The sequence below is a fragment of the Babylonia areolata genome, chromosome 28 (assembly GCF_041734735.1).
Source record: "Babylonia areolata isolate BAREFJ2019XMU chromosome 28, ASM4173473v1, whole genome shotgun sequence".
Lineage (NCBI taxonomy): Eukaryota > Metazoa > Mollusca > Gastropoda > Neogastropoda > Buccinidae > Babylonia > Babylonia areolata.
This window is the reverse complement of record NC_134903.1, coordinates 25,762,890-25,775,513: the sequence shown is the minus strand read 5'-3', so window position 1 is coordinate 25,775,513 and position 12,624 is coordinate 25,762,890.

Genomic DNA, 12,624 nt, shown 5'->3' with positions numbered 1-12,624 from the left:
TCAGGCAGCTAACCCATCGACTTTTTTTTTTTTTTTTTTTTTTTTTTTTTTTTTTTTTTTTAATAATCCCAAGGATTTCGGTCTGTGCATGCTCTGTTTAACTTCTCATCCACCACAGCTCGGAACGTTCTCGAGAGAGTTCGCAAAACACGTGCTATCCGTAAAGCACGCTTGTTTTCCCTTTAAAAAAAAAAGAAAGAAAGAAAAACGCTGCAAAAGGATCCGCCATATTTATCTCTGCTTCGTGGACAGTCACCCTTGGCAGGTAGTAAGGGTACATTATTTCGTTTCATTTTATTCATTTATTTAGTTAGTTTTGTTTGTTTTGTTTTATTTTATTTCATTTTTATTTTATTTTATTTATCTATCTATTCATTCATTTTATTTTATTTATTTATTTTGTTGTTGTTTTTCTCTCAAGGCCTGACTAAGCGCGTTGGGTTACGCTGCTGGTCAGGCATCTGCTTGGCAAATGTGGTGTAGCGTATATTTGACCGAACGCAGTGACGCCACCTTGAGCTACTGATAATGATACTGTCTTGCCCTTTACTGTCAATGTGCTAACTATCAGACATTTGGCATCACTGCGTAGTACCTCGTATCATCAGTGTGGTTATTCTAGGGATCAACGATGGAAGATTGTGTTATCAGTCCTGCATCCTTCACTCCTGACTGATCATGCAAAGAGTTACTGCAAAGACAAGTCACTGCACTTCAGGGAGGCGCAGTTGCACACGAACTGACATGCCATGTGCTCAGTGCGTGCAGCGTGGACTTTAGTAAGACTTGAAAAAGCCAGACAGCATGATAAACAGTGTTTACGCTCAGGTGTCGAAAATTTTTTTATGACAGCTTGAATATTGTTAGTTTTACGTTGATTCTTGAGCGTATTCCCTTACCAACAATTTTCTCAAAGTTTCGATGCCTACCAAGAAGAATGTTGACTCGACACTTTTGTATCGTGTCCGTGACTGCTGATTGTGTGTTGGTGATGAAGAGGAGGATCATTTCCCCATCAGTGGATGTAGCAGAATTTACCAGGGGATGACACGCTCAGGTTGGACTGTTTGATTGTGACTCTAACACAGTAACCCAGTTGCTTCATTTGCATCTGTTTTCTGTTTTACTCACAATGGCATGACCACAGTTTGTGAAGCATTTGTGTCACCTTTTGTTGTGTAGGTGTGTTAGCTGTTTTTTGTTGGGTTTTTGTGTGTGTGTGTGTGTGTGTGTTTGTTTGTTTTTGTTCTTGGTTTTGTTTTTTGTTTTGTTTTGTTTTGTTTTTGCTTGTTTGTTTTTGGGTTCTTGTTTTCTTGTTTGTGTTTTTTGTTGCTGTTGTTCTGTTGTTCTTGCCTCCCTTCCGTGCCTCTTCCTTGTCTTTTTAGTTTTTTTCAGTTTTAGAGTTATGCTTGCGTGAGAATGACTGGTGCGAAAGCGCTTTGATTTGTTTATGCACAAGATTTAGCGCTATATAAGTACCATTATTATTATTATTATTGTTGTTGCTTTTTTGTTGTTGGGGAGGGGTGGGGCTATCGCTTATTGTCTTTTCTATGTAACATTGTTCAGACCATTCATTTATAGTTTTCAGCTTTTTCCTTTGATGTGATTATCTCCATTGACAAAAGAATTTTGACGAGTTTCGTAGGGGGACAACACTTTTTGTCACACTTTGTTTCTTTTTATTAAACGCAGCAAACGGATGCTACACACAGCATCTTGGTTTATCAATATTACCATCCCAAAGACTAGACCCCAGACCACCACTCAAAGTCTAGTTGAGGGAGGAGAGAAATCTTGCTCCTGGAGTGATTCAGACCCAGGAATTCTCGTTTCCTTGGTTACCACTGCACTTTCAGCCTGTTCATCATGTTCATTATCAGTTGTTTTGAAATCAGGTGTATGGGCCCAGACCTCATGTTTTTTTTCTTGTTTTTGTCCTTTGTCTCTCTCTGTCTCTCTCTCTTATAACAACTTACTGGGGGGAAGTTTGTACTGGGAAGGAGGGAAATAGCATTCTAGAGGTGGCTTTGGGATTTGGCTGGCCTTGACAAACATGAACACTTTGACACCCACCGGGTGCAGAAACAGAGCGAGCCAGCGAACTGAGCACCGCACGTGCAAAGCAAGTCAGGACAGTCGATGTTTGGAGGGGGGGGGGGGGGGTCAAACCGGCCAGGTGTGTCAGCGTTCGGTGATGACAGTGGTAACGGTGCGAGCGTACCCTTACTGTATCAAATACCATTTTGTGCATTTATATTCTGTGATAATGTATCCTTCCTCCATCAGTAGATGCCACTTCTGCTTTCCACTGTCAATCTCGGAAACTCCTCCATCACAATCTCTGATCTAATCCGTGACCTTGGCTTTTTGTTCTCGATAAAGATCTTTCCATGCAGTGTCACATGAGCAAAACCTGTCAAGCAGCCTACTTTGAACTCAGACGAATCAGCTCCAAACGCTACTAACTCACACTCGACGCAACCAAAACACTAGTTAGTTCGTGCATACTCTCTAGATTAGACTATTGCAACTCTCTTCTCATCAGTTGTCCGCAAACACTCCTCAAACCATTACAGCAGGTAAAAAACTCCGCCGCCAAACTGACTTATAAAGCAAAAAGATCCGCACACTGCACACCCCTTCTAAAAGAGTTGCACTGGTTACCCATAGAGCAAAGAATCAAATACAAAGCCGCCTGTCTCTGCTACCATGTCATATCTGGAACTGCACCCCGATACCTCTCTGACATCTTTCAAATCATTGTACCCTCCCGTTCTCTTCGCTCTGCTGTCGATGGTAGAACCTTCCACGTCCCCAAATACAAAAGAGAACAACACGGTGGTCGAGCCTCTTCAACATCTGGTGTTCAAATATGGAACTCTGCCTCACCACGTCCGTCACAGCCCCTCACTGCCTTCCTTTAAATCTAACCTCAAGACTTTCCTCTTCCAGCAGCATTTCCTCTAGACCCTCTCTCATACGTGAAAGTAGTTAGTTGATTGTGTAGGTATATTTGTAACGCTGTGTTGTGTGTGTCCGTCGAATGCATGGATGGATTCATGCATGTATGTATGTATTGTACGTACGAGCTTGTATGCGCATATGTTTATTGTGCTTGATGTGATGAGGGGGTGGGGGGACACAGTAAAACTCCGAACAATCAGTCTCGGGTCGGTTCATCATCGATACGTAAAACAGTAAGGGTCTGTGGCATGGGTGAGGTTTTGCCAGGAAGATAGGGTGTGGGGGGACGGGGAGAAGGGGGGTGGGATTAGGAAGGGAGGGACGGTCGACTAGGTGAGTGGGTGCATGCCATTGGTGAGTATCTCCGTGTGAGCACGTGCGCGCACGTAAGCGCCAGCAGAACAGGTATGTACCCAGCCATTCCGGCCCGCCGCTGGACCAGTACGCCCCTGTCACCAGATGTAGGGTCTCCCCTGTCACTAGATGTAGGGTCGCCCCTGCCACTAGATGTAGGGTCGCCCCTGTCACCAGATGCAGGGTCGCCCCTGTCACCAGATGTAGGGTCGCCCCTGTCACTAGATGTAGGGTCGCCCCTGTCACCAGATGTAGGGTCGCCCCTGTCACTAGATGTAGGGTCGCCCCTGTCACTAGATGTAGGGTCGCATGTAGGGTCGCCCCTGTCACTAGATGTAGGGTCGCCCCTGCCACTAGATGTAGGGTCGCCCCTGTCACCAGATGTAGGGTCGCCCAGTGTCTGCCGTCTCCGAGGTTCTCCGACGTTGGCCCCCAGTCGCAGAGCCGAGAGACAGTGGCTGAAAACGAGCATCACCGTTCACAAACAAATACTTCAGGCTGCTAACAAAGCTGTGAACACTGCTGACACTGCATATTATGATGCCAAAACTGCTGCATGTGCCACGTCCAGAATGTTATATTCAGTCACCAACAAGCTCCTTGGCAAATCCGACCCCTCTCCCCTTCCCACCAACATCCCACCCTCCCAACTTCCACAAGCACTTTCAGATTTCTTCACCAGTAAGATCCTGGACCTCCGTCAGACTCTGGACACTTTTTCTGTCGCCTCCTTCGTCTTTACCGATCCACCTTTCTTTAGCACCCCCTCACCTCTTTCCAGCCTGTCTCTGTTGACACTGTCGATAGAATTATCAGACAGTCAAGCATTAAAACATGCCAACTTGACCCTCTTCCTTCTTCCTTTTTCAGCCTCTGCCTTGACACACTTCTTCCCCACATCACTGCTGTTATCAACAACTCTCTTCTGTCTGGCTCTTTTCCCAATGTGTTTAAGTCTATCTTACGGCCATTGCTCAAAAAGCCCAGTCTCGATCCAGACTCACTAAAAAAAATTACAGACCCGTTTCTAATTTTCCCTTTTTCTCAAAGGTAAGCTGAAAAAGTTGTCCTTGCTCAACTTCGCGACCACCTCAGTAGCAGTCACTTAAATTACCCATTTCAGTCTGCTTACCACACCGGTCATGACACCGAGACAGCCCTTCTCAAAATTGCGAACGATTTATTAACTTCTCTTGACAACAACGAAATCAGTTCTCCCCCTCCTTGATCTTTCAGCCACGTGCACGTGTGTATGCGTGTGTGTGTGAGTGTCTTGTGTATGTGTGTGTGTGTGTGTGTGTGTGTGTGTGTGTGAGTCTTGTGTGCATGTGTGTATAAGTGTCTTGTGTGTGTGAGAGAGAGAGAGAGAGAGAGTCTTGTGTGTATGTGTGTGTGTCTTGTGTGTGTGTGTGTGTCTTGTTTGTGTGTGTGTGTGTGTGAGAGAGAGAGAGAGTCTTGTGTGTGTGTGTGTGTGTGTGTGTGTGAGTGTCTTGTGTGTGTGTGTGTGTGTGTGTGTGTGTCTTGTGTGTATGTGTGTGTCGTTTCAACTCCGCGTGTATATACATGAGAGACAGACAGAGAGAGAGAGAGAGTGCACGGGCTGGTGTGTGTGTGTGTTATTAAATTTTATTCAGCCCTGTGTAATTGCGTGAGCGCGCTGATATGTGTGCACTTGTGTGTGAAGGAGAGAGAGAGAGAATAACAAGAGTATGTGTGTGTGCATGCATGTGTATTCTTTTCAAAGTACGTGTGGGAATGTGTGTGTGAGCGTGCGCGCGCACATTCAGTTCGGCTCTGTGCATGTGTGTGTACTTTTGGTACTGTCGATCCCATATCTGAATAAAGTAAACCGACTCTCGCCAAGAACAGAATGTCTGTATTTGCGCCGAATCTTCCGAGTTTTTCTGCTTGTTAGTTTGAATTTCAGAGTTCTGTGGGACTGATATGTTTGTTTTTCAAGGTTCTTACTTCAAAAGGACCACAGATGTACAAGTAGACAGAGTACAAGTAACAAAGACTCCAAAGGACACATGTTTTCAGTTTTTCTTTTTATTAATTACTTTCGTATCATACTGATGTAGTATAGAATGACGAAAGTGATAAGCTCCGTTGGCTCGCATGCAAATGAGGCCACAAATAAAAATTTCATCACTGCTGTGAAATAAAAATCAAACACTCAGTTCACAGAAGAACAATAAATAATAATGATAATAATAATGAATATCTGGACGCTCGATCTCCGGAGAGCCCAGAGCGTTTACAAACACAATTACACATACATACATTGATGCAGATACACTTCATAATATTCATTTGCCTTTAGGCATCACAAAATAAACAGGTCACACACACACACACACACACACACACACACACACACACCAGGCATTCATACCGATACAGCCCCATTCCTCTCTCCACCCACCAACAATCGCAGACAGACACACAGGGCGGGAAAACTAATAACAACTGTGGAAAAAGTGAGTTTTGAGATATTTGAACGAGGACAAAGACTAAGCGTGTCGGACAGAATAAGGGAATTTGCTCCAGATGACAGGTCCAATGAAAGAGAAAGCGCGTTCCCCATGGAGTTTCTTTCGCCTGCTTGGTATGCGAAAAATGCGAGTGTCACAGGAGGAACGCAGAGACCGAGACGGAAAATAGACCTGGAGGAGTTCCTGGAGATAAGGAGGAGCAGAGCCAGAGATAACATAACAAATTGTGGCAATCTTGTACTGAATTCTGAAAGAAACAGGCAGCCAGTGCAGTTCTGTAAGGAGAGGAGAGATGTGGTCACGTTTACGTGCCGTGTAGACAAGACGAGCAGCACAATTCATCACTTTTTGAAATTTTTCAACGTACTTCTTGCGGAGACCTATCCGGACCCTGAAATCCGACTGGGAAAATCCACCATCCCGGCGGTCAAGGAAGCCAAATTTTTAGGGGTCGTCTTTGATCAGAAGCTGAACTTCATCAGCCATATCAAACAGCTGAAAATATCTTGCCAAAAAGCCCTGAACATCATCCGAGTTGTAGCACACACGGGCTGGGGTGCTGATAAGAGAACTCTCTTGCACCTCTACAGAGCCCTGGTCCGGTCCAAACTGGATTATGGAAGTGTAGTATACGGCTCGGCCAGACCGTCCTACCTGAAACTGTTGGACCCTGTACACCACCAAGGGCTCCGTCTCAGCTTAGGTGCTTTCCGCACCACCCCTGTGCACAGCCTGTATGTAGAGGCGGGGGAACCGCCTCTCTCCAACCGTAGATTGAAGCTGACCCTAAATTATTATTTGAAATTGTTTTCTGAACCTACAAACCCTGCTTACGACGCTGTATTCAACAACCCTTTCGACAAGAAATTTAAAGACAACCCAAACTGCATCCCTCCTCTTGGACTCTGCATTCAGCCGCACTTAGAAAATGCCGATCTGGATGTCGGTGGCATCTCAGATTTGTCTAAGTTCCCCGACAGCCCTCCGTGGACCTTTAGAACACCTGAGGTCTGATTCGATCTGGCCTCGTACCGTAAAGACTCCACCAGTTCTCTGGCCTACATAACTTACTTTTCAGAACTCTGCCACAAATTCCCACTTTTCAAAGAATCTTCACTGACGGTTCCAAGTCAGAGGACGGAGTCGCTGCATCTGCGTTCTGTCCCGCCTTTCCTGACCGGCCTCAACGGAACACATCCTGTCTGACAGCTCGGTGTACACTGCGGAACTGACCGCACTGGTTCTGGCGGTAAAAATGGTTCTCTCTTCGAAACAAGAGAGATTCATGATCTTTTCCAACTCCTTGTCAGCCCTGGAGGCGATCGCCTGCAGGAATATCAGTCATCCCAAACTGCTGGAATTTTATGAAGCTTTTACTCTCGCAACGAAGAAAGGATACGAGGTTTTGTTAGCCTGGGTTCCCAGACATGTTGGCATTCGTGGTAACGAAAGGGCAGACCTGCTGGCCAGAAACGCTGTAAAGAAAGAATTATCCAGATCCTTTGTACCATACACAGACATGAAGGGAAGGTGAACACTTATGTTAAGGATCTTTGGCAAGAGGAGTGGAACACCCAGACGGACAACAAGCACTTCCAGATCCGTCCAGACCTATAAGAGACCCTCCCTTCGGGGGTGAAGAACAGAAAGGAGTCTGTGCTGTGCAGACTGCGTGCGGGGCACACTTTTTTTTCTTTTTTTTTTTTTACTCATTCTTACTTGTTGAAGGGGGAGAAGAGGCCCCTCCATGTATTCCCTGTGATGAGCCTCTCACCGTGAAACACGTGCTCCTTGACTGTTGGGATCTGCATGACGTTAGACACAGACCTTACACGGCGGTTTCTTTGAAGACCTTGTTTCGTGATGTCCCTCCGTGGGCGCTCATGGACTTCTTAAAAGAAGTGAACATTTTTAACCAGATTTGAAGGTTTTAAACTATGGATTTTTTTTTAAACTTTGGAGTGGAAAGTTTGAAGTGGTGACTCGTTTTAATTGTTGTTGTTTTTTCTATCCTTGTAGTTATTAACGCGGCGATAGCCTTGAGATGGCCTTAGTGGTCGGCGAGGCTCTAAGCACCATAATTTCATTTCATTTCATTTGCGGAGACCTGCTAACAGAGAATTACAGTGATCTAACTGAGAGAACAAGGGATGTAACCAGTCTTCATGACTCACGTGTGATTCCTGCTGATTTCTTACAGGAACGAAATCAAAAGCGTGGGTGGTGGGGAGGGTGGGGAGGACGGGTTACCGGATTTTACATATGATACTTCTAATACAGGCCTGTGGGTCTTACATGTAGTACTTCTGCTGATACAGGCCTGTGGGTCTTACATGTAGCACTTCTGCTGATACAGGCCTGTGGGTCTTACATGTAGCACTTCTGATACAGGCCTGTGGGTCTTACATGTAGTACTTCTGATACAGGCCTGTGGGTCTTACATGTAGTACTTCTGATACAGGTCTGTGGGTCTTACATGTAGTACTTCTGCTGATACAGGCCTGTGGGTCTTACATGTAGTACTTCTGCTGATACAGGCCTGTGGGTCTTACATGTAGTACTTCTGCTGATACAGGCCTGTGGGTCTTACATGTAGTACTTCTGCTGATACAGGCCTGTGGGTCTTACATGTAGTACTTCTGATACAGACCTGTGGGTCTTACATGTAGTACTTCTGTGATACAGGCCTGTGTGTCTTACATGTAGTACTTCTGCTGATACAGGCCTGTGGGTCTTACATGTAGTACTTCTGATACAGGTCTATGGGTCTTACATGTAGTACTTCTGCTGATACAGGCCTGTGGGTCTTACATGTAGCACTTCTGATACAGGCCTGTGGGTCTTACATGTAGTACTTCTGATACAGGTCTGTGTGTCTTACATGTAGTACTTCTGCTGATACAGGCCTGTGGGTCTTACATGTAGTACTTCTGATACAGGTCTGTGGGTCTTACATGTAGTACTTCTGATACAGGCCTGTGGGTCTTACATGTAGTACTTCTGATACAGGCCTGTGGGTCTTACATGTAGTACTTCTGATACAGGCCTGTGGGTCTTACATGTAGTACTTCTGATACAGGCCTGTGGGTCTTACATGTAGTACTTCTGCTGATACAGGTCTATGGGTCTTACATATAATACTTCTGCTGATACATGTCTGTGGATTCCAAATGATGCTTTACCTCACGGCGACAGGGTGCGTACAGGTTTACAAGATCAATATTCCTTGACTTTTCCAAACCACTTCATACCATTTTCAGAAATTTCTATGGCTATGAATTAACTATTTTTCCTCACAAAATGCTTTCTTTTGTTTGTCAAAATGGCCAGCTGAGAAAACTTAGGTTACATCTTGATTTAACACTAAAAATGCACCCAAATTGTATAGTTACAGTAGCTGAAGGTCCCAGGTTTAAAACATGTTTTCGTTCTTCTATCAAGAGTTATTTGCACAATCTTTTTACAGTTTATACCCTCGCGCAGGTTGTTAGGACATTAGTACAATCTTTCTGCACCTGATAAACAGTTCCATGGGATTGCTATGTATGTAAAGGTTTACAAGGTTCTTACTTCATTTCTTTTTCATCTATCAATGCAAGCATCTGTGTCTTTGAAGGCTTGATTTTTATTTCCACGACTTTTACATGACTTTGTCCAAAATCCCTTTTCAGGATCTCCATTCTGTATCGACCCTGTGTGTGCTTCCTTCCAGTTTCCTAAGAACGAAATTGAAAACGTAGGTGTTGGGAAGGAAGGAGAGGGCTTGCTACCAATACTTACATATGTAAACTCACAAGTTGTCAGGACATTTGCACAATCGTTCTGCTGCTTATCACATTACACATGATGTGAAGATACTTGCACTTTCTCTACCATATCCACTCACACACGTTGTGAAGACATTTGCACATTCGCACAAATTGTCAGGATACTTGCGGAATGGTTCCAATATGAGGATTGTCATAGCTGGGGGCGGTAGTGGGGACAAGCTCCCACCACCTATAAAGTGCTCCCATACGGCGTGCGTCTCAAATAGCCTCTGACAACCAAGCCCAACTCCTGGCCTGCCCGTGTGGCTTAGCCTCTAAGCCCGGCAGAACTGCTTTAACTGACAGGAGAAGGGACGAAAGGCGGGTCTCTGGCGCCTCAAGACCAGATGCTTCGGGCAGATGGAGCTCGTCAGCCTGGGAGGGCAGTCCATCTAGGGGAAGGAAAACCCTGACTCCAAACCTCCGCTGCCTTGCGGCATACCTTATCACGGGAAGAGCTTCGGGAGTAAATCCTGAGGGAAAATCCGGAGTTGGAGCCCCCAAGGCGGTTGGACGTCGCATTGACTTTCTTCCGGCAGTTCCTGCAGCCAAGCTGGTGCCGAACGTATCGCTCTGCGTTCCTTCGGACTGCATCGGTGAGGCGAGTTATAAGCTAGGACCGATTGGCGTAGGTCCAGGCGCTATGGGCTGCCTCCGACAGTGGGAGGGACCATCGTAGTCCCACTGTTCAGCTACCGCCCGCTCCAAGCTGTGCAGACCCCAGCTAATAAGGTGCTGACCTGCCACAGTCTGCCTGCTTTAATGGGTGTTTGGGGCTAGGGAAAAGACCGACAAGCAGACTGAAACCCTGTACCAAGCAAAAACAGAAACAAAAAAACAAATTACCCATCTTGTGTTTTAGCCAGCTGGAATGTCAGGACAATGTGTCCTGGCCTCTGAAATGACCTGCAACAAGTCGATGGTTCCAGGAAAACAGCCATCATCGACCGTGAGCTCACAAGGCTCAACATCGACATTGCTGCACTACAGGAAAAAGGACTTGCCTTAAGCGGCAACCTCAGGGAACAGAACTACACGTTCTTCTGGCAGGGCAAGGAACTTGAAGAGCCAAGACTGCATGGCGTTGGATTCGCCGTGAGGAACTCTCTACTGTCCTCTGTGGAACTGCCATACAGTGGCACAGCCCGCATCCTCGCCCTCTGCCTGTCAACCTCCTCCGGCCCAGTGAACCTCCTGAGCGTCTATGCTCCCACACTTCTGCGGAGACTAAGGACCAGTTCTATGAGGAGCTTGATACCACCATCCGAGACATCCCTGTCACAGAACAGCTGTACCTTCTCGGCGACTTCAATGCCCGATAGGGTTCAGACCACAACTCCTGGCCCAGTTGCATTGGCCACTTCGGTATTGGCAAGCTGAATGAGAACGGGCAGAGGCTCCAAAGGTTTTGCTCCTACCACAACCTCTTCACAACCTACCTACCACGACCTCTTCACAACCCAACACGTTCTCCTCCACCAAACCACACTGCCCAACTTCCTGGCAACACATTTTCAGTCTTTCTACAGCTTTAAAAATCGCACAAGTTGTGAGCACCTTTCCACAATCTTTCATCAACAAAATATTTGCACAAATTGTGTGTCAAGTTAAAATTCTTATTTCAAGATGGTAATTGAATAAGCAACAACTGCTTTTTGACATCAAACATCTGGGGAAAGAAGAAGAAGAAACATAGAAAGAAAAAGAAACAGAAGATACTGGGAATATAGATACATACATACAAGAATCGTACGATAATGAAATACACATTAGCATTTCTGTTTCGCACTTTAGTCGCATGCAGGTCACGTAGCACCAGTTTTTCATGTTTTTGGTGCACAGTTGGACCTTTCCCAGGCCATCAACCCTCACGTGAAGACTTAGCGTGCTGGCTGTTGATTTGTCACTGAGGTCGCCAGAGTGACAGTTCAGATGATCCCCGACTGTGCCTGTTCATCGTCCTGGACTGTGCCTGTTCATCGTCCTGGACTGTGCCCCTGTTCCTCATCCTGGACTGTGTGCCTGTTCGTCGTCCTGGACTGTGTGCCTGTTCCTCGTCCTGGACTGTGTGCCTGTTCATCGTCCTGGACTGTGCCTGTTCCTCGTCCTGGACTGTGCCTGTTCATCGTCCTGGACTGTGCCTGTTCCTCGTCCTGGACTGTGCCTGTTCCTCGTCCTGGACTGTGCCTGTTCCTCGTCATGGACTGTGTGCCTGTTCCTCGTCCTGGACTGTGCCTGTTCCTCGTCCTGGACTGTGCCTGTTCCTCGTCCTGGACTGTGTGCCTGTTCCTCGTCCTGGACTGTGTGCCCGTTCATCGTCCTGGACTGTGCCTGTTCATCGTCCTGGACTGTGTGCCTGTTCGTCGTCCTGGACTGTGTGCCTGTTCATCGTCCTGGACTGGAAAAATGAAAGGAGGGGCACGTTATTGGCAAGGAAATGTACACGAGACAGAGTGGATCAAATGTCAAAGTTCTGCTTTTTCAAGCAAGACAATGGCGCGCAAATGGCTTGAGGACATTCAACAGGTCTGTTAATGCATCTCTTTAAAACGTGAGAATATCCTTGAGTACAACAGAAGTAAAGTTGTAACATCGTTTCCAGACTGATTAACCATAGTCTCATCTACATAAGTCAGGTACAAAAGAAAAGCTCTTCCACTTCGAAACTGTACTGTTTCAAGGAAGCAATGGATTACCATTGTCAAGCATTCATAAACCTGTTCCAACAAACAAGTCTTCACCTTCAGTCTCAACGACCAAACAGTTTATCACCTTAAATCTAATCTTCTACGGTCAATTAAGTACCCATCTTAAATCTCATCTTCCACAACCAAACAAGTAATCACCTTAAATCTCATCTTCTACTGCCGAACAAGTACTCACCTAGAGACAATCTGACGGAGGGTTTTCATGACTTTCTGCACCCCCCTTTTCCAGCGCTGGGTGTTGATGGACTGCATGGCCTTCAGAATTCTGCTTGCAAGTTGCGGGATTGCCCC